Below are 19895 nucleotides of genomic sequence, written 5' to 3'. Positions count from 1 at the left end.
CTAATCGTACTCCCTTCAATCATAAATACATGTCGTTTTAAAAAAGGTTGATCAAACTTTTAAAACCTTTTCTAATAAGAGCCTGTTTGGATTCAATTAATTGAATTTGATTCTTGTAATTAGATTTCAATTCAGATTCCAAATAGGAATTGAATTGGCTAGAATCTGATTCAAACCCAATTTTCTTGTTTGGATGTGCATGGAATATATTTCTTGGAATTAAATTTAGAATGCTGTGTGGATATCTAAATATGGAATTAAACTACCTTTTATCCAATACAACATATATAGTGCTCCCAGCTCCCAGAGCTGCACAAAAAAGATCAAAAAATGCAAAGCGCGATTTGATTGTACCTAAATAACAATCACAATCTAATTGTACGAAAATCACAATCTAATTCAAAAACAAATGTTGTAGAGTTCACAATAACAGTTCATAAATGTAGCGGAGTTCACAATAACAGTTCATAAATGTAGCAGAGTTCACAATAACAGTTCACAAATATAGTTAAAAAACAACCATAATAACAATCACAATCTGATTCAAAGACCTACATATCACAAATGTAGCAGAGTTCTCAAGGCCATCATTTCTTAAGTTGTTTAAAAAGCCACCTTTTCCTCTTCTCCATTGGAAGTGCCAAGAAAGACTCAAATTTGCGTGCATTAGAAGTAAGAATATCAAACAAGTCTAACTCGGTATCTTCATCCAATTCTTCTACCTCTTGTAGTGCGGCAAGAACTTCTTTTGATGAAGAAACCTTTGGCCCATCATCTTTAAGTGCTTCAACAAACTTATCCAATTTTTCAGACATCATTGAAGTGAAACAATCCTCAGATCGCTTCCTTTTTAAATCTATTGAAGTTGATGTTGAACCATGCTCTTTAGCGGTACCATCTTCCTTAGACATTTTTTTTGAATTTTCAGTGGCTGTCCTTGCTGTCTCCCCACTAGCATGATCTTTACAATGCACCAGACTTATTAAATCCCAAAATTTTACAACCTTATGCTTATAGCCATTGGCCTCCTTGTTTTCTTCAAGAGGTGAAAGTCCAGAGTTACTACAACAACAAATATTTCTTAAGACAGAAGGGTAAGCTGAGATACAAAACAAAAGTGTTTCTTATCTTGTTAAATTCTATTATCAGTGCAGTGGAAGAACAAGTAAGGTGGCAGCATGCAAATAGCAAGTGGTCAGATGAGAAGTATCTTTTTCAGAACAATTTTAACATTGAATTAAGTACACTGCTCAAAGAGATCAAAGCTTTAGTGGCAATGCATGTAGGAGCAGCAACAGTTTCCTTTGTGGGATCGAGTAGCTGCAGGGGCATTGGCTAATTCTCCATCTTTAATTTCAAATCATATCCCACCAAGTAATTAAGTTAGGAATATACATTGCAGGGAGTAGCTTATCATGTCAAAATGACTAACTTTTGATATTCTTGCAAACTCTTTAAAACAAGTGTAAGTTTGAACATATCGGCATTTACTGAAGAAAAGAAAACATAACAACAAAAGTGAATTTTAGATATTAAAATTGTAGAGTAACAAGTAGAGGTTTTCTGAAATTTACCTCAACATAGTCTTCCCAAACTCTATCGCTGTCAACTAAAAGCTTGTTCTTGTTCCAATCCCAACCGAATCCACTAGATCCTAGCATCCCACTTATGATAGAGTAGTGCTTATCAAATGTCTTGCTCCTTGAAACAATGTTATCTTTGTGATATCCACACCACATTTCTCGCGGACCTTTTTTATGGCAGCGGTGTACACATGAGACTTCCACCCATTCTGAGCTCTATCACCCTTGTTGTAGTACTCCACAAAAGTGGTAAGCAATGCTTCATCCATCTCATCATTCCAAGAAATGTAACCCCTGCCCAATTTCTTAACCTTCTCTATATCCTGTAGAAAAAAAGAAATAAAAGGTTGTTAGTAAGCATGTCAATCAAGTAAAAAGCAACATCATGCAAAGATAATAAAGTAAATTTCAGACATGCATAAACATGCAACTACATACATATAATGTGCAAAACAGATTCTTTAGCATACATCATTTGAACTAAATATGTTAGCCTCGTCTCGCTTGGTAATCAACAAACATTTGGTTAGCCTTGATATCCCTAAAATTGCTCCATTCATTCGATGACTGAACATGTGTAATCATACTCGTCTCTCTTAGAACTTTAGCAGATTCAATGGATATCACCCTATCAACTTGACGTGTAAGTAAATCATCCATGTCCCTTTGCCTATCAATTAGAAAGTTGTGTAATATACATGAAGCATTAATGATCCTAATTTGCACGAAGTTAGTATGAGTGAGTTAATTCGTGCTTAAAAAAACTCAAAATTTAATTTTTAGCTAGGCCACTGTCGGTGAATTAGGAACCAGGGGTCCCCGAGTCCTGAAGCCAGATCAGCAATTTGCCACATGGAGCCCTCCCGCGGGGATCACCTCCACGAGATACGAGAAGACTAAGTCCTGGGAGAGGGTGCTCGGGGCCATGAACAGTGGTTTCCAAGTACCCGAGTTCCCCGATGATCCACGAAGACCAAGTGCCGGGAAGAGGGTGCTCGGGGCCGTGAACAGTGACCCCCCGAGCACCCAAGTCCCCCGATGATCAGAAAAGCCTAGTACCGGGAAGGGCGTGCTCGGCGCTACGAACAGTGGCCCCCAAGCACCCGAGTACCCCGAGGACCCAAGGAAAATAGTTCCGGGAGAGAGCGCTCGGCACCGTGAATAGCGGCCCCCGAGCACTCGGTTTCCCGAAGATCTGAACAGTCAATTCCGAGAGAGAGTGTTCGGGACCGCGAACAGTGGCCCCCAAGCACTTGGTTCCCCGAGGACCAAGAAAGGGCATATCCGGGAGAGAGTATTCGGGGCTGTGAACAGTGACCCCCGAGCACTCAGTTCCCCGACGGCCTAAGAAGTCCTTCGCCGGTGGCCCCCACAGAGGTCCAGCGGTGAGGTGTCAACCAGTGAAAGGCTCGATGCCGCATTTAAGAGGGCGCGTGGCCTGTCACTTCCAACTGCTCCTGCCACGCTCGGTGTCAGTTCCTGCCACATTCTGGCAGGGGGGCGTGGGGACATTTAATGCACGGGTCCCATCCCGCGTCATCCGGTGCGCCTTGGGATAACATCGCGAGGCCCAAAGCGCCCCGCCTGCCGCCCTGCTGTGTTAGGCGTACAAGACCGAACGGGCACGCCGGGCTACTCGGTGGCTGCCATGTGGGCCCTCTTCCCGGCGCCCATTGCAGAACGACATCATGACGATCGAGACCGGGCGGGGGGGGCGTTTTCAACCCCCCGTCACTTCACGTAGCAGCCCATGATGGTTGCTTTTCCATTTATGGTGCCTTGGAACTCGTGCCCTCCCTTTCGGGGCATGCTACCACTAGCGAGTATTTAAGAGGAGATGGTGGACACGAAGGCTCCCCGGACTCGAACACTCAGAGCCAAGGAACAAGACAGAGGTTCAGTACAAGCATAAAAGCTGAGACCACCGAAGAACAAGGAGCCCGATGCTCTAGGATAGACAAACATTCTTGTAACCAGCAACGTCCCTGAGAGACATTCTCAGTGCATTTATAGCATCCACACATGAGTAGGGTATTATGCTCAGCGCGGCCCAAACCTGTCTAAAAACCTCCAGTGCATTCTGCATTCTGCATCCGATCATTCCATTCCACCTGCCATCGCATTTGCGCCCATTTATTTCACCCGCAAAATAGATTCAGAATCATCCCCCCGGTCGAATCTCAAAAGGGGTCCCTCCGGATCCCTGCTTTAGGAGTTCACCCTCCGATAGCTGGCCCGCCAGGTAGGGGGGTTGCATCCCTGAATTTGTTTCTTTTTCCTACAAAAAAAATGGCAGGTGGCCATCGCCTCCGACGCACCGGCTCCAGCTCCAGTGAGGAAATGGAGCCCCTCGCGCGGGAGGACCCAATCGCTGCAGCCACGGTCTGCCCGCACGGCGCTCCCCTCTCATGGGGACCATGGTGCCAGGCCCTGCAGGGCCGCCGCCGCCGTTTCGAGCGCACCGCCTAACCCTCAGCAAGCGGCAGAAACTCCTATTGCGAGGTCCACGTCTGGACAGCGTCGGGCGCCGTTGCGGTGCAGGCTTGCCTTTGGCAATGCCAGTCCTGGGAGCGCGCTGCTTGCGGCGCAAGCTCTCCTCAGGCACCCGCCAGTCCAGGCGGCGAGGGAAACCCCAGAAGGCTGCTGGCTCCAGGAGGTGGCCACCTTGGTGGGCACGGCTCATCGTCAGGTGCTTGCCGAGAGCTCCCGGGCTACCTCCCACCGCGGCGCAACCAAGACCGGCCCATCATCAGGTGACGGTCGAACCGGCCGGGGGGGCTCCAAGCGAAGTGCTGCCCCCCTGGCCACTACCGAAGCTCAGGACCTCCGCTTGCACCTGAACGAGCGGAGGGCCGTCGAAGATGCACGTGTTATCCTTGAGCGCCAACGGGAGTCCCAGCATGAGGCCGAAGCTGAGGACCAGGCCTCCTCCATGCCGACCCATGACAGCCGGGGCTCCCCGGCTCGCTGACGTTCACTGCCCAAGGGCGCTGCCCGCACAGCAGGGTACGGCACAGGCTACCGCGTATTCACCAGCGAGCTCCGCCGGGTCAAATGGCCCACCAAGTTCCGGCTAGAACTGCTGGAGAAGTACGACGGGTCCATCGACCCTGTCGAGTTCCTCCAAATCTACACCACCACTGTCCAAGCGGCTGGCGGCAGTGAAAAGGTGATGGCCAATTATTTCCATGTAGCCTTGAGGGGCTCTGCCCGTTCTTGGCTTATGAACTTACCCCCAAGATCCATCGGCTCTTGGGATGACCTCTGCCACCAGTTTGTGGCAAACTTTCAGGGCACATTCACGCGCCCCGGCCTGGAGTGCGACCTCCACGTCGTCAAACAGCAGGAGGGGGAGATGTCGCGGTGCTTCATACAGTGCTTCAGCCAGGTCCGCAACATCAGCCCGCGGATAACCCCCCCACCCCCCCCCCCCCCCCGCCATCATTGTCGCGTTCCGGCAAGGTGTCCGCGATGAGTGGATGCTCGAGAAGCTGGGCACGCATGAAGTCGAAACCACCGCAGAACTCTTCGCGTTGGCCGACAAGTGCGCCAAGGTGGCGGAGGCTCGGGCGTGGCATGTTCCACGCCCTGAGCATCCTGCCGCCGATCAACCATGTCCTTCCCTCTTTGATAGGTGGGAAAAGAAAAAGAGAAGAAGGCGCGAGGCTGTCCCTGTCGTGCCGGCCCAGGGCCCTGTCCCAGGGCTAGTCCAGGAGCCTGACCGTCGGCCAGCTCGTCGGGCGGCCGCCGATAGAAGGCCCGCACCCGCAAGGGCTCTGGCCCGAGCCCCTCCGAGGGCCCCGGCTCCCACGAGAGCTCCGGCTCCCGCAAGGGCCCCCGCTCCTGCGAGGCCCGAGCCGGGGAAGTGGTGCCAGATCCACCAGACCGAGTGGTATGACCTCATGGAGTGCCACACGGTCAAAGGTCAGAGGGACCGCGAGGAGCCCCGCAAGGGTGGTGACGACAGAGCCGCCCCCGACAACCAAGAGCTCGGCTTTCAGGAGCCTGAGCACACCGTCGCTTTCATCGACAGAGGCGCGTACACGCCCTCCTCCCGCTGCAGCGTCAAGACCATGCGGTGCGAGGTGTGCTCGGCGACCCCGAGCACGAAGGCCGTGAGGCCCCTGAAGTGGTCGGACTCCCCGATCACATTCAGCCTGGCCGACCACCCCGCAAGTACTGCAGGCGTGGGGTGACTACCCCTGGTAGTGTCCCCCACCATCTGCAACATAAAGGTCAGCAGAGTGCTGATCGACGGGGGTGCAGGCCTGAACCTCCTTTCCCGGGAGGCTTTCGAGAAGCTGCAGGTGCCTTCCAGGCGCCCAAAGCCGTCGCTCCCCTTCTACGGGGTGACGCCCGGGCACTCCCTACCCCTCAGGCAGGTCGAGCTGCCCGTGACATTCGGGAGCCGGGATAACTTCCGGAAGGAGAATGTTATCTTCGATGTCGTGGAACTTCCCCTCCCCTACAACGCCATCCTCGGGCGCCCGGCGCTTGCTCGATTCATGGTGGTCACCCACTACGCGTACCGTACGATCAAGATGCCGGGCCCTGCAGGCCCCATCTCCGTGTCCGCCGAGACCGGCAGCGCTGTCTCCTGCGCCAAGCAGCTATACTCAGCCTTGGTCTCAGCTCGGGCCGAGGTCGAGGGTTACCCAGGGGGCCCGGGACCCTCTTCATCCAAACCCCGACTCGCTGCGGACGCCTCCATTCCTACGAAGGAGGTCGTGGTGGGCAAAGACGCTTCCCAGGTCGTCCGAATCGGCGGTGACCTGGGCGGCAAATAGGAAAGCGCGCTCATCGCCTTCCTCCGGGCTAACGTCGACGTGTTTGCATGGCAGCTATCCGATATGCCCGGGATCCCTAGGGAGGTGATCGAGCACCACCTTGCTGTGCGCCCGGACGCACGGCCGGTGAGGCAAAAAGTCTGGCGGCAGGCGCCCGAGCGCCAGGAGTTCATCCAGGAGCAAGTAACTAAGCTCCTCGATGCCGGCTTCATCTGATAAGTCCTCCACCCCGAGTGGCTGGCAAACCCAGTCGTCGTCCCGAAGGCCAATGGCAAGCGCCACATGTGCGTCGACTACACCGACTTAAACAAGGCTTGCCCAAAAGATCCTTTTCTTTTACCCCGCATAGATTAGATTGTAGATGCAACCGCGAGGTGCGATCTTTTATGTTTTTAAGATGCAAACTCTGGTTATCACCAAATTCGCATGGTCATAGAGGATGAAGAAAAAACTTCTTTTACCACTCCGGTGGGGACTTATTGTTATGTATCAATGCCATTTGGTTTGCGCAATGCTGGGTCATCTTTCCACCGTGCTATACGCATTACCCTTGATTTGCAGGTTGGCCGCAACGTCGAGGCTTACATCGACGATCTCGTGGTCAAATCCCGAGACCGCGCTACCCTGCTTGAAGATCTGGCCAAGACTTTCAACAGTCTCCGCACTACCCGCTTGAAGCTCAACCCCGAGAAGTGTGTTTTCGGGGTACCTGCAGGCAAGCTCCTCGGTTTCTTGGTCTCTAGCCGAGGAATCGAGGCCAACCCAGAGAAGATCCGGGCCATCGAGTAGATGCGACCCCCGGCTCGACTCAAGGAAGTTCAGCGCCTCGCCGGCTGCATGGCAGCCCTCGGGCGCTTCATCTCCAAACTCGGGGAGCGAGGACTCCCCCTCTTCAAACTCCTGAAGAAGACCGGTCACTTCGACTGGACGCTGGAGGTCGAGCAGGCCTTCCGCAACTTGAAGAAATATCTCACCTCGTCGCCCATACTGGTGGCCCCCTCCGAGGGCGAACCTCTACTGCTCTACATCTCGGCCACTCCTCAGGTCATGAGCATAGTACTGGTGGTGGAGCGTGATGAGTGCTCGGGGCAAGGTGCTGGGTCCCAGCTCCCGGCCGCCCCCGGGCAGTCTCCAGTTCACCCGGCTCCTCCCGAGCAGGGAGTCGAGCTCGAGCACCCGGCTCCTCCCGAGCAGGGAGTCGAGCCCGAGCACTTGGCTCCTCCCGACCAGGGAGTTGATCCTAAGCACTCGGCCAGCCCCGACCATGCCGTTGAGCTCGGGGGCTGTGATAAGCCCTCGGGTGAAGCCGTAGTCCGGGCCCGCCATGTACAGCGACCGGTGTACTTCGTCAGTGAAGTCCTCCGAGATGCCAAGACAAGATATCCCCAAGCCTAGAAGCTGCTCTATGCCGTGCTCGTCGTTTCCCGAAAGCCGCGCCACTACTTCCAGGCGCACAAGGTCTCGGTGGTTACCACGTATCCGCTGGGGCCAATCCTCCGGAACCGAGAAGGCACTGGGCGCATCGTCAAGTGGGTGGTGGAGCTGGTGGAGTTTGATCTGCACTTTGTCAGCCGCCAGGCGATCAAAAGCCAGACGCTCTCTGACTTTATGGCGGAGTGGACGCCCGTCCCCGAGATCGACCAAGAAGAGATTTCCGCATATCCCAGGCACGATGCGCCCAGGTACTGGATTATGCACTTCGACGGTTCCCTCACGCTGAAAGGCGTGGGGGCCGGAGTGGTTCTCACCTCCCCAACGGGTGAAGAACTCCAGTACGTCGTGCAGCTGCAGTTCCGAGCAACCAATAACATGGCGGAATATGAGGGCCTCATCACTGGCCTCCAGGCCGTGGTGGGCCTCTGGATTCGTCGCCTGCTGGTCAAGGGAGACTCCCAGCTGGTGGTCAACCAAGTGTCGAAAGAGTACCAGTGCATGGATCCTCAAATGGCGGCGTACGTGGTGGAAGTTAGGAGGCTGGAGAGGCATTTCGACGGCCTGGAGCTGCGGTATATATCTCGCCGCGACAACACTCTGGCCGATGACCTTTCTCGCCTGGCCTCTTCCCGTGCGCGCGTCCCTGCCGGAGTCTTTGAAGAAAGGCTCACACGTCCTTCCGTCCTACTTACCGACCAGGATGAAGGGGAACCCTCGAGCCGAGTTGAGGGGACCCAGGCGGCACCCTCAGTGGGGAGCCCTATCAAGGTGTCGCCACCCGGTGAGTGCACTGCGCTTGCTGGCGGTTCTCAAGATGCCTCGTGGATGGACGAGATCCGAGGGTACTTGAAAGAAAAGTTCCTTCCCGGGGATGATGCCTCTGCCGAGAGGATTGCACGGCAGTCCAAACGCTATGCCATAGTAGACGGGGGTCTCTACCGGCGCGGCACGGACGGTGTCCTCCTGAAATGCATCACCTGGGCAAAAGGCAGCGAGCTTCTCACTGAGATCCACGAGAGCGAGTGCGGTGGCCATGCATCGTTCCGCAAGCTGGTTGGGAAGGCCTTCCGGCAAGGTTTCTACTGGCCTACAGCTCTCTAGGATGCTTCCGAGTTAGTTCGGCGCTGCAGGGCGTGCCAGTTCCACGCAAAGTAGATTCACCAGCCAGCTCAGGCTCTTCACACCATCCCCCTGTCATGGCCCTTCGCGGTCTAGGGGCTGGACATTCTGGGTCCATTCCCCCCAGCAATCGGGGGCTATGAGTACCTCTACGTCGCCATCGACAAGTTCACCAAGTGGCCGGAGGCGGTTCCAGTCGCCAAGGTTATCAAGAACACGGCGCTTCAGTTTATCCGCGGTATCATAAGTCGCTTCGGCATCCCAAACAGGATCATCACCGACAATGGCACTCAGTTCACAAGTGCCCTTTTTGGGGACTACTGTGAGGACCTCGGCATCAAGCTATGCTTCACCTCTATCGCTCATCCTCAGAGCAATGGGCAGGTTGAGCGTGCCAATGCTGAGATACTGAAGGGGCTCAAAACCCGGACCTACGACGTGCTCGCAAAGCACGGGAAAGGGTGGATCGACGAGCTACCTGCTGTGCTATGGGCCAATCGGACCACGCCAAGCCGCGCCACCGGGGAGACGCCATTCTTCCTCGTATACGGTGCTGAGGCGGTCCTCCCCTCCGAGCTCACTCTTGGCTCCCCTCGGGTGCATGCCTATTCCGAAGGCGAACAGGAGCAGCGAAGGCGCGACGACGTCGACTACTTGGAAGAGCGCCGGCGGGTGCATGCCTATTCCGAAGGCGAACAGGAGCAGCGAAGGCGCGACGACGTCGACTACTTGGAAGAGCACCGGCGGCGTGCCATCGTCCAGGTAGCCCAATACCAACAAAGCCTGCGGCACTATCATCAGCGTCACATCCGGGCCCGGTCTCTCGAGGTGGGGGATCTAGTTCTCCAACGCGTCCAATCGTGCAAAGGAAGGAATAAACTATCCCCTATGTGGGAAGGCCCCTTTACCGTGATCGGTGTCCCGCGAGAAGGCTCTTTTCGGTTGGCTACGGAGGATGGGCAACCGCTCCCAAACGCGTGGAATATCGAGCATCTGCGCAAGTTCTATCCATAGGTGGCATGTTTGTGCTCGGGCCAACCAGGCCGGGGGCTACTACCACCAACCATGTAAGTCACCCAACCTTGTACAAAATTATCAATATATATTATCATTGTCCAGTTCTTATTTCAAATTTTATTTTTTCTGGAATCCATATGTTTAATCTGTCTGGTGAGATGCTCGACTGTGCGAGAAAAACATGCTCTCTTATTTTTCCCGTTGATAAAAGAATCCTGATCGGTATGCTCGCAGGCAGTTGCCGCTGACCTAAGTCTGTTGTGGTAGGCTGTGGTGTTCGATGTCATGGTAGTACCCCGAGCATCACCGAGCCTCTGGGGTTCTCGGGTAATCCTACCGCTTGAGCAAAGAGTGGTCGGAAGCCTAGACCCCAGTGGCGGGCTGTCGGTGCTCGGTCTGGTCAGTCCTTCCAAGGCGCCACCGAACCATAGGACCTCTGTGTTATAACTCTGTCTGTATACTTCACCGGTTCGGGTATTCGAGAGGTCTCGGGTCAAAAACGAGATCAGTCTATAATGAGTATCGCACTAACAGAGCGCACCAAACAAAGAATCTTTTCCTATTTTCTTAAGCTAGAGACTGACAATCGAGAATAAAAGCAGCTCGACCGCGAGGGCCTCAGTGCCCAGGCCGCTGTTCAAGCCGAGGGGGTCCTCGGGTAGTCCTACCGCTCGGGCACGAGTGGTCGGGATCGCCTGGCCCCTGGCTCTCCCTCATGCTTTCCAGTGCTCGGGTGCTCCGACCGAAGGAACCAAGTTCCCGGGCACCCCGAGCTCGGAGCACATACCGCTCCTGGATCGGTCAGCCGAAAGGCTGACAGCTGTCCTGTGAGTGGCTAAAGACATACGAATTTACATTCTTACATACTCAGCAATCTATTGTTCCCGAGCTATCCTCAGGACCCTCGCATTCTAATCTGTTCGGCGAGATGGTCTCCTCGCGCACAAAACCCTGCCCACGTGTTCGCTTTTTCCGGAACGACAGAACAGACAGTAGAAAGGTGTACCGTACGAACGGCAATGTCTGACCGAAATCCTTCATGGTGGTCGTGGTGTTCGGCCCGCTTGGTAGTACCCCAGGCACTACCGAGCCTCTGGGGTTTTCGGGTAATCCTACCGCTTGAGCAAAGAGCGGTCGGGAGCCTAGACCCTGGGGTGGGCTGTCGGTGCTCGGTCCCGTCCGTCCTAGCCCGGGCACCACCAAGCCGTGAGGACTCTTGGTCGCATTTCCGCCCGCACGTGTCTCCGGTCTGCTTGTTTGAGTGGTCGCGAAGTGGAAAAGCGTTCACTGGTCGTGGCGTGCTCCGTGCTGGATCGACCTATCTCCCGAGCAAGGAAGTTCGTGCCTTTGTCTCTTGACTTAGCCGCTGCGGACTCGCGAGGGCTCGGGGGCTGAACGCGCGGAGAGGCCTCACTACTCGGACAATGAGTGGTCGGGGCGACTTCGTTCTTGGGGGGGGGGGGGGGGAAGGTCGGGCTCGGTCCGGCTAAGTACTCCTCGGGACATCAAGTGAAAAGAGAAAAGACTTCATCAAGCATCAAGACAACATTGGAGTTGCGATCCCAAGGAAAGGCTTCCATTATATTCAAAAAAGGAGAGCTATTCAGAGGGATCACTCCCATATTTACAACAAGTCAAAAGAAAACAAAATACAAAAGTCTAATCTAGGTCGGCGGGCTTTGGAGGCGGCGAGGAGTCTTCGCTGCTGCTGCCACTGCTCGGTACCGGTGGCGGCTCCCGTGTGAAGCAAGCCGCCACCTCGGTGGCGACGCCCCGGACAGCCTCCCGGGTGCCCCCTTTCTCAGCCTCGACCACTCCCTATCGGGCCGGCTCCAGCGAGAAGTTGGGGTCCCGGCTCCGGTAATAGGCCAGGACGTGCTCGGCCACCACTTGGGCCAAAGTGCGCCCTTCCCGGGAGGCTAACTCCTGCACAGCCCGGGGAAGAGCCTTCAGTCGCCGGCTGATCTCCTTGAAGCTGAGGGTGATGTGGCCGATGGTCTCTCAATCCATCCCCTTCTCGCCCACGTTGACTCACCCGAGCCCGGCCACCCTCATGGACCTCCTTGCTTGCCGAAGGATGTCTCACATCATCAGCTTGACGTTGGCCCGCTCGGCGACGACGTTCTCGAGCTCGTCCTTCGCGATCTGCAGCTGCTCCTTGAGGCTAATCTCCTTGACCGCGCTAGTCGGGACATCACTGGTCGCCGAGGCTTAGCCCCGCTTCACCTGCTCGGCGAGGGCACTAAGGGCCTGCTCCCGCGCGGCCAGCTCAGCCTCCCACTTGGCGGCCTGCTCCTCCCGAGCAGTTACGGTCGCCGACGCCATGACAGCCTCCTCCTCGCGCAGGGTAAGCTGCTCCTCCTGGGCATCCTGAGTCATCGCTGTGATCTCGACGTCAGTCTCGCGGACTGCCACCTCCTCCTCCCGACGGAGGACTTCGGCGCGACTCTGCTTGAGCTCGTCGTTCCGGCGGGCTAAGTCTGCCCAGGAGGCCTCCACAGCCTTCTCGCGCGGCACGATGGCCTCCTCCCGAGCGCGCACCAGCCACTCTCTGGCGAGCAGCTCCGCGACCCGTCGCCGGGATATCTCTCCCAAGTGGGTGGCTTCCTCTTGCGTGGCGACGGCCTCCTCGCGCAGCTCCTCTAGGGTCTCCCACTCCTCGGCCACCGCACGCCTCTCCCTCTCATGGGCGGTGGCGCGGGCCGAGGCAATGCGGGCCTCCAAAAGTCGGCCGACCTCCTCCAAATGCCCCCTCTCCTCTACGAGGGCAGTGCGGTCCGCCTCGAGCTATGCCCGCTCCCCTGCCACGGCCGCCTCCAGCCGCTCGATCACCTCTCGGGTGCTTCCTAGCATGTTCGGGAGGGATTCCGTGGCCTGGATGGACGGCAGCCGGGCACTGGGTCCCCTGCGAGCCCTCTCTGCAGAGGCGCTCGGGGTCCCCGATTGCTGCCATGTCGGCGCCACCCTCGAAGTGCTCGGGGCGGGCTCGACCAGCGCCAGTGGCTCGGGCGCGACCGCTGCCCTCGGCTCAGAGCATGGCAGCGCCTGCGGCTCCAGCTCGGCCGGCGCGCTCGGCTCAGGCGCGCTTGGGTCAGAGGCGGGAGCCGGCCTTGGCGCTTCCGGTCGCCTTTGGTCTCCGGCGGCATCCTTGGGCGGCCTGAAAGCAAACACAGGTTAGTCCCCCGACTTACTCCGGGTGAAACGCGCTCGGGAAAAGAAGAAAACTTACGCTGACTTTGGTCCGCGGTATTGCCATCGCGACTCTGGGATCTTGAACTCCGGGCCCTGCGGATTCGGCCCGGAGTCCGCCCTCCTCCTCTTCGGCGGGGGGCTCTGCGGGGCTACTGTGGACCCCGTCTTCGACGGCGGCTGGCTTGGGCACTCGTTGTAGACGTGCTCCAGCGCCGGCCTTGGTCTCCGGGCTCCTGCGCCCTGGGCCTCGCCTCTGCCGTGGAGCCCGTCTCCGGCGGTGGGCTAGCTTGGGCACTCGCTGTAGACACGTTCCCTCGCTGGCCTTGGCCTTCGGGCTCCCACGCCCTGGACCTTGCCTCCATCGCGGATTCCGCGCCGGATGACTGGGCGCCCCGGCCTCCCTCCTTCGCGCCACCCGCCGACGGCCACTACCGTGGAGGCGACGCCATCGACGAGGATGACGGCTGAGGCATGAACATCCAGGGGCGCTTTCCCTTGTCCCCCGAGGCCGCCGCCGCTCCGCTGCCGGCGGCGCCTCTTCCGTCGGTCTAACGGCTGCTGCCTGCGGCCTGCCACCCGCGGCACCCCTGCCGCCGGTCTACGTCCAACCGCCCGCAGCCTCCCTACCGCTTGCCTGTGGCCTGCCACTTGCAGCGTCCCCACCGCTGGTCCTCGGTGTGCCACCTGCCTCCTCGTCTACCCCAGGGATCTGGATAGTCCCAGGGTTCCGGTGCCCCGGCCGGTCGACCAAACCCTGGGCGTCGAACTCGGGTAGCGTCGTTTGCAGCGCCACTGAAAGTGCCTAGAGGGGGGGTGAATAGGCTTTTCTGAAATTTAAAACTAAAAACAGCGGATTAAACTGCCGGATATTCCGGTGAAGTCCGGATACTCCGGTATGGTCCGGAGTATCCGGTCTAGTCCGGAGTATCCGGCCTGACAGAAAATTTCAGAATAACTTTGAACTAAAGGCTACAGCTGGATTCTAAGAAGTGCACTAGGTCAAGTAGATATTACTAAGCTAGAATAACAGTTAAGAACTAGCAAGATTGATACTATAGCAAATTAAATGACAAATTACCAAATGCACACGATCAAGTAAGTTTAACAAGTAAGAACACAAGAATATATCCCGGAGTTCGGCCACCTCACAAAGAAGTGCCTACGTCTCCGTTGAGGAGCTCACAAAGAGCCGGGTCTTCTCCAACCCTATCCTCTTCTAGCGACCACAAAGATCAAGCTAGAAATTCTTACTCAATATGAAGATGCTTACAAACTTCCCGAGGCACACCACAAGTTTTGGGTGCTCTTCGGGCGACTCCTTTCCTTCTAGAAACCCAAAGCTTCAAAGGAGATGATCGCAGTAAATGCTCGATGAAGAAATCAATGCTCAAGTGGCTTGAACCCTCTCCAAACACACACTCTCAAATTTGTGCAAGTTTTGCTCTAGAGATGATTGGAGGGGCTTTGAATGCTCTTTAAGTGCTCAAGAGTTCTCAAGGAAACCAGCCACAGCAAACTTTAAATGATATGGAGAGAGGAGGCATTTATAGCCCTCTCTCACAGACTAGCCGTTACAGTTTTTGTCAGAGCTTACCGGAATATCCGGTGAACACCGGAGTCTCCGGTCCTAATTCCAAAAACGGCGTCAGAACGGTCACGAACGTGTCAGAACTAGCCGTTACAGTTCTGTTTCATTATCGGAGTCTCCGGTGAACACCGGAGTCTTCGGTCCTGACAGATTTTCCAAAACAGACTAAGTCCGGAGACTAGCCGGATCCTCCGGCATCTCCAGGTACCGGAGTATCCGGTGAACACCGGAGACTCTGGTCTTCACAATTTTTTATCAAAAAGATTAAAGGCTAACCGAGAGCCTTCTGCCGGAGTCTACCTCGGAGACTCCGACTGCACACAAAAGATTTTACCGGAGTATCCGGTGAACACCGGAGACTCCGGTCTTTTTCTTGAAAAGATTAACCCGTAACTGAGACTCTCTGCCGGAGGCTAGCTCGGAGACTCCGGCTGAACGCTGAGTACCGGAGTATCCGGTGAACACCGGAGACTCCGGACTCAGAAGATTTTCAGAAAGAGTTTCGTGTCCGTGAGTGAATGTGTCTCTCAATTGGGTGATTCTAAAGGATCTCTTGAGCATTGAAACACTAATCAAGCAAAAGAATTCATCCATCTAAGAAAAAATCTATCCTAGACTCAATTTCAAAAGAAAAAGAATTTAAGCCCTATATTATATCCTTCGTTGATTCTTCAATTGTTTCGACGGGCGTCAAACGTCATTTACCTTCACAACTAATGCTCATACCTGTTCAATACTCACAAAGCATGTTAGTTCTTTAATCGTTTTGTCATCAATAAGCCAAAACCGACTTAGGGGGCCTAGATGCACTTTCAGCCACCTGGCCCGGGTCGGTGCAGAGTGCCAATTGCTCTCGGGGAAGCACCGCCCGGGCAAGGTCTTCCACACCGGTCACCACCCGCAGCAGGCCCGCCAGCGCCGCCTCATCCAGGTCCCCTTCCTCACCGATCCGGGTCCTGGTGATGTCGTGGGAGCCCGTGTGCATCCAGCTGGGGCGGACCCGCTCCCGCAGGGGCGCCAGGCGGCGGCACAGGTAGTCCACCACCACCATCACCGACGTCAGTCTGGCCTGGCGCAAGTAGTCGATGCGGTCCAGGACTGGCCACATTCGCTCGTCCTCCGCCGATGCTGCCTCCCAGATCGACCTCTAGGGCTCCGCCACCACCTCCGGCAACTTGAGGCGGTCGTGGGGGCTGACGTCGACGTAGACCCAGTCGCGCTGCCAGTCGTCCCACTTGCTCCGCAGCACCTGGGGAATATACAGCTCCGCCAAGTCATCCCGCAGCCAGAAGTTGCAGCAGCCGGCGACATCCGCGGTGGAGGAACCCCTCTTCTTCCCGGCCGGCCGCAGCACGAAGAAGTGGCGGAATAGCGCCACCGACGGCGGCACTCCGACGAACATCTCGCAGAAATGCGCGAAGATCGCCAAGATAACCACCGAGTTCAGGCTGAGGTGCGCCAATTGGATGCCGAACGTGTCCAGGACTTGGAGGAAGAACATCGTGAATGGCGGCACCAGCCCGGCCGCCACGAAGGAGAGGAAGACGACGATGCACTCCGGCCAGTCCGTGACGGGCGGGAAGCTCACTGGCCTCACCACCGAGGCCTCCCGCTGGCCTTCGGGCACCATCAACTTGTGGACCTTGTCCACCCCCTCTTCGTTGACAATCCTCGACTCCGGCAGTATGCTGTCGGGTCCCTTGTCACGACGGCTGCCTCCTGCCCTTGGCATTGTGTCGTGGTGGGGAGTGTGTTGAAATGGTGGGGGGAAGAGGGTGCGCTGTTGGCCTAAAGGGGGGCGAAAGCTCTGAGCGCAAGGAAGAAGAAGGTAAGAAGGCTTGATTGCGAAAATGGCGTAAAGGGGCAACGGTTCGCTCCCCTCCTCCTTTTATACCCTAGGGATTTCAAATGACGCCTACCGCGGCGCGCTCGGTGAGATGAACTTACTCGGCCGGCACGAGCGCTAGGCGAATCTCCCTCAGTCTGCGCTGTTGTCAGCAGTCGTCAGGCGCACTACCCTCGATCTGCGCGGTTGCCACACGCGCCGCCTGCCTCGTCATCACGCGCCACCTGCCTCGTTATCACGCGCCTCAGGAGTCGGTTGGACGCGTGTCCATTCGGCTCCCCGCTGGGCCATACCAGAAGCCTAGGCCAGAGAGGCCAGCGCCTAAAAACATGCCACATGGCGTCGGTGCTGTGATCGGCCTCGATGAAGATGAGGGCCCCATCCGCAGTCTCTGGGCTATTGCCTGCCAATGGGCCCGGGGGCTGCTGTCGGTGAATCAGGAACCAAGGGTCCCCGAGTCCCGAGGCCAGATCAGTAATTTGCCGCATGGTGCCCTCCCGCGGGGATCACCTCCGTGAGATACGAGAAGACTAAGTCCCGGGAGAGGGTGCTCGGGGCCATGAATAGTGGTCCCCGAGTACCCGAGTTCCCCGATGATCCGCGAAGACCAAGTGCCAGGAAGAGGGTGCTCGGGGCCGTGAACAGTGGCCCCCGAGCACCCAAGTCCCCCGATGATCAGAAAAGCCGAGTACCGGGAAGGGCGTGCTCGGGGCTACGAATAGTGGCCCCCGAGCTCCCGAGTACCCGGTGGCCCCCACAGAGGTCCAGCGATGAGGTGTCAACCAGTGAAAGGCCCGATGCCGCATTTAAGAGGGCGCGTGGCCTGTCACGCTCAGTGTCAGTCCTTGCCACATTCTGGCAGGGGGCATAGGGACATTTAATGCACAGGTCTCATTCCACGTCATCCGGCGCGCCTAGGGATAACATCGCGGGGCCCAAGGCGCCCCTCCTGCCGCCCTGCTGTGTCAGGCGTACAAGACCGAATGGGCACGTCGGGCTGCTCGGTGGCTACCCGGTGGGCCCTCTTCGCGGCGCCCGTTGCAGAACGACATCATGACGACCGAGACCGGGCGGGGGCGCGTTTTCAACCCCCCGTCACTTCACACAGTAGCCCATGATGGTTGCTTTTCCATTTATGGTGCCTTGGAACTCGTGCCCTCCCTTTCGGGTACGCTACCGCCGGCGAGTATTTAAGAGGAGCCGGTGGACAAGAAGGCTCTCCGGACTCGAACACTCAGAGCCAAGGAACAAGACAGAGGTTCAGTCCAAGCACAGAAGCTGAGACCACCGAAGAACAAGGAGCCCGATGCTCTAGGATAGACAAACATTCTTGTAACCAACAACATCCCTGAGAGACATTCTCAGTGCATTTATAGCATCCACACAGGAGTGGGGTATTACGCTCAGCGCGGCCCGAACCTGTCTAAGAACCTCCAGTGCATTTACTGCATTCTGCATCCGATCATTCTGTTCCACCTGCCATCGCATTTGCGCCCATTTATTTCACCCGCAAAACAGATTCAAAATCATCCCCCCGGCCGAATCTCAAAGGGGGTCCCTCCGGATCCCTATTTTATGAGTTCACCCTCCGACAGCCACTAACTATGGCATACCTGATTTTTTAAGTCAAAATATGAGTTGCACATCAATATAGCCCACCTCATCTTCAAAAGCCCAAATATTCTTTCTATCACATTTCCAGCTAAGGAATGACGCAAGTTGAATAAATCTATTGCAGTAGATGGCTTATTCCCTTGAGTAGCCCACTCATTAAAGTGATAACTTGCGGATCGATATGGAACAAGGAAATCCGGACCATTGGTGTATCCAGCATCTACTAGATAGTATTTTCCTATTGTTTAAGCAACAAGGTTACAGTTTAGATCATGATAGCAACTCTAATTTAGTGTTATGATATGTGTAATTACCATTTGGTACAACAAATGTATCCTCCCGGGACATTGCATCACGTAACACACGCGAATCTAAGTCTGATCCTTCCCACCCAGCTAAGACATAAACAAACTTCATTTGTCGATCACAAACCCCCAAAATATTGGTGGTAATCTGCTGCTTTCTATTTCTATACCTCCCTTGGTCAGCCAATGGCACAAAAACAACAATGTGTGTACCATCTATTGCACCAAGACAATCTTCAAACCACTTCCATTTGAAATCCTCGGGTTGTACATCTGGTGGGTCAGGAAGCTTAATAAATTCATGGCATAATGACATAACACCTCTCAACACTTTATTGAGATGCTGACTGATTGGCTCAAGCGACCACCCATACGTGCTACAAATTAGCCTCATCTTCATTCTATGGTCCACTATAAGCAAAAAAAATTCCACCTTTTCTTCTACCGACACATTTAGGGTATCATGCAGACCACACCTCTCGCGTAAGATGGCACATAGGTCAGAAAATGACCTCTTAGTTAGACGCAAACTATTGTAGCAATAAACATTTGAACCCTGGTACATATTTCTTAGCATTTGTTTTCTTCTTCTAACATCTCTCTCTACCACTTCATCAGCATCAACAATATGTCTAGGCCTTTTCCTATGATACCAATGTGCAATTGTTGTCATAAACACAATAACAAAAGCAGCAGCTAGTCTCTTTCTTTTCTTCATTCTCTTCCTCCTTATCTCCTCCTCACTTGTGTTGGAAACTAAGTCTACATCAGACATCTAGAATGTGTATGCAAGAGAAATGCTTCAGTATGAACTATTGCACAACTATACAATAAGTGCATCGTATATGATTCAGGATACAATGAATGGAAAAAAAGCAATGCTCGCATTCACAAAAAGGGATAACTAGATCAGAACCAAGTCCTATCTTGTCTTTAGAAACAATGTACGATGTCTATCAGCTTGCAAGGGAATTATAGAATATACAATCAAGCAAGTCAACCCTTCTAATTCCTCAAATCTCAAGTAGTATTCATATGATCAGATTGAGACATCAATCTCCAATTACCAACTAATGATAGAAAATAAAGCAGCAAAACTGAGTCCAAAGCTAAGTCCAAATCATGACTAGGGGTCATTGCTACAAACCACAAGCCCTGAAATAAATACAAGATGGTCACTTGTCACATACCACAACCGCTCATGCAAATCGAACAACATTACATCATCCTCGACCACTCATATTCGTGTGTATGTCCTCTGCTGTTAGCTCAAATGGTATGAAATTATGAACTCATGATCATGCTCCTAGCTCCTCATTGGTAAGTATCAAACCCCTCAAAAAATGAAAAAAACTAAATAAGAAATTTTTGTTGCTTTGAGAATTTGCTAGTTTCTAACTAGATGACAGT

The 19895-nt window shown here is 54.7% G+C and overlaps 1 pseudogene; it reads right to left on the bottom strand.

Moving 5' to 3' along the window:
• Nucleotides 1-587: 587 nt before the first annotated feature.
• LOC133910657 (uncharacterized) lies at nucleotides 588-16452 on the bottom strand (annotated as a pseudogene).
• Nucleotides 16453-19895: the final 3443 nt, after the last annotated feature.

The sequence above is a fragment of the Phragmites australis genome, chromosome 3 (genome assembly GCF_958298935.1).
Source record: "Phragmites australis chromosome 3, lpPhrAust1.1, whole genome shotgun sequence".
In the NCBI taxonomy this organism is placed as follows: Eukaryota; Viridiplantae; Streptophyta; class Magnoliopsida; order Poales; family Poaceae; genus Phragmites; species Phragmites australis.
This window is presented reverse-complemented; position numbering and strand designations above follow the sequence as displayed.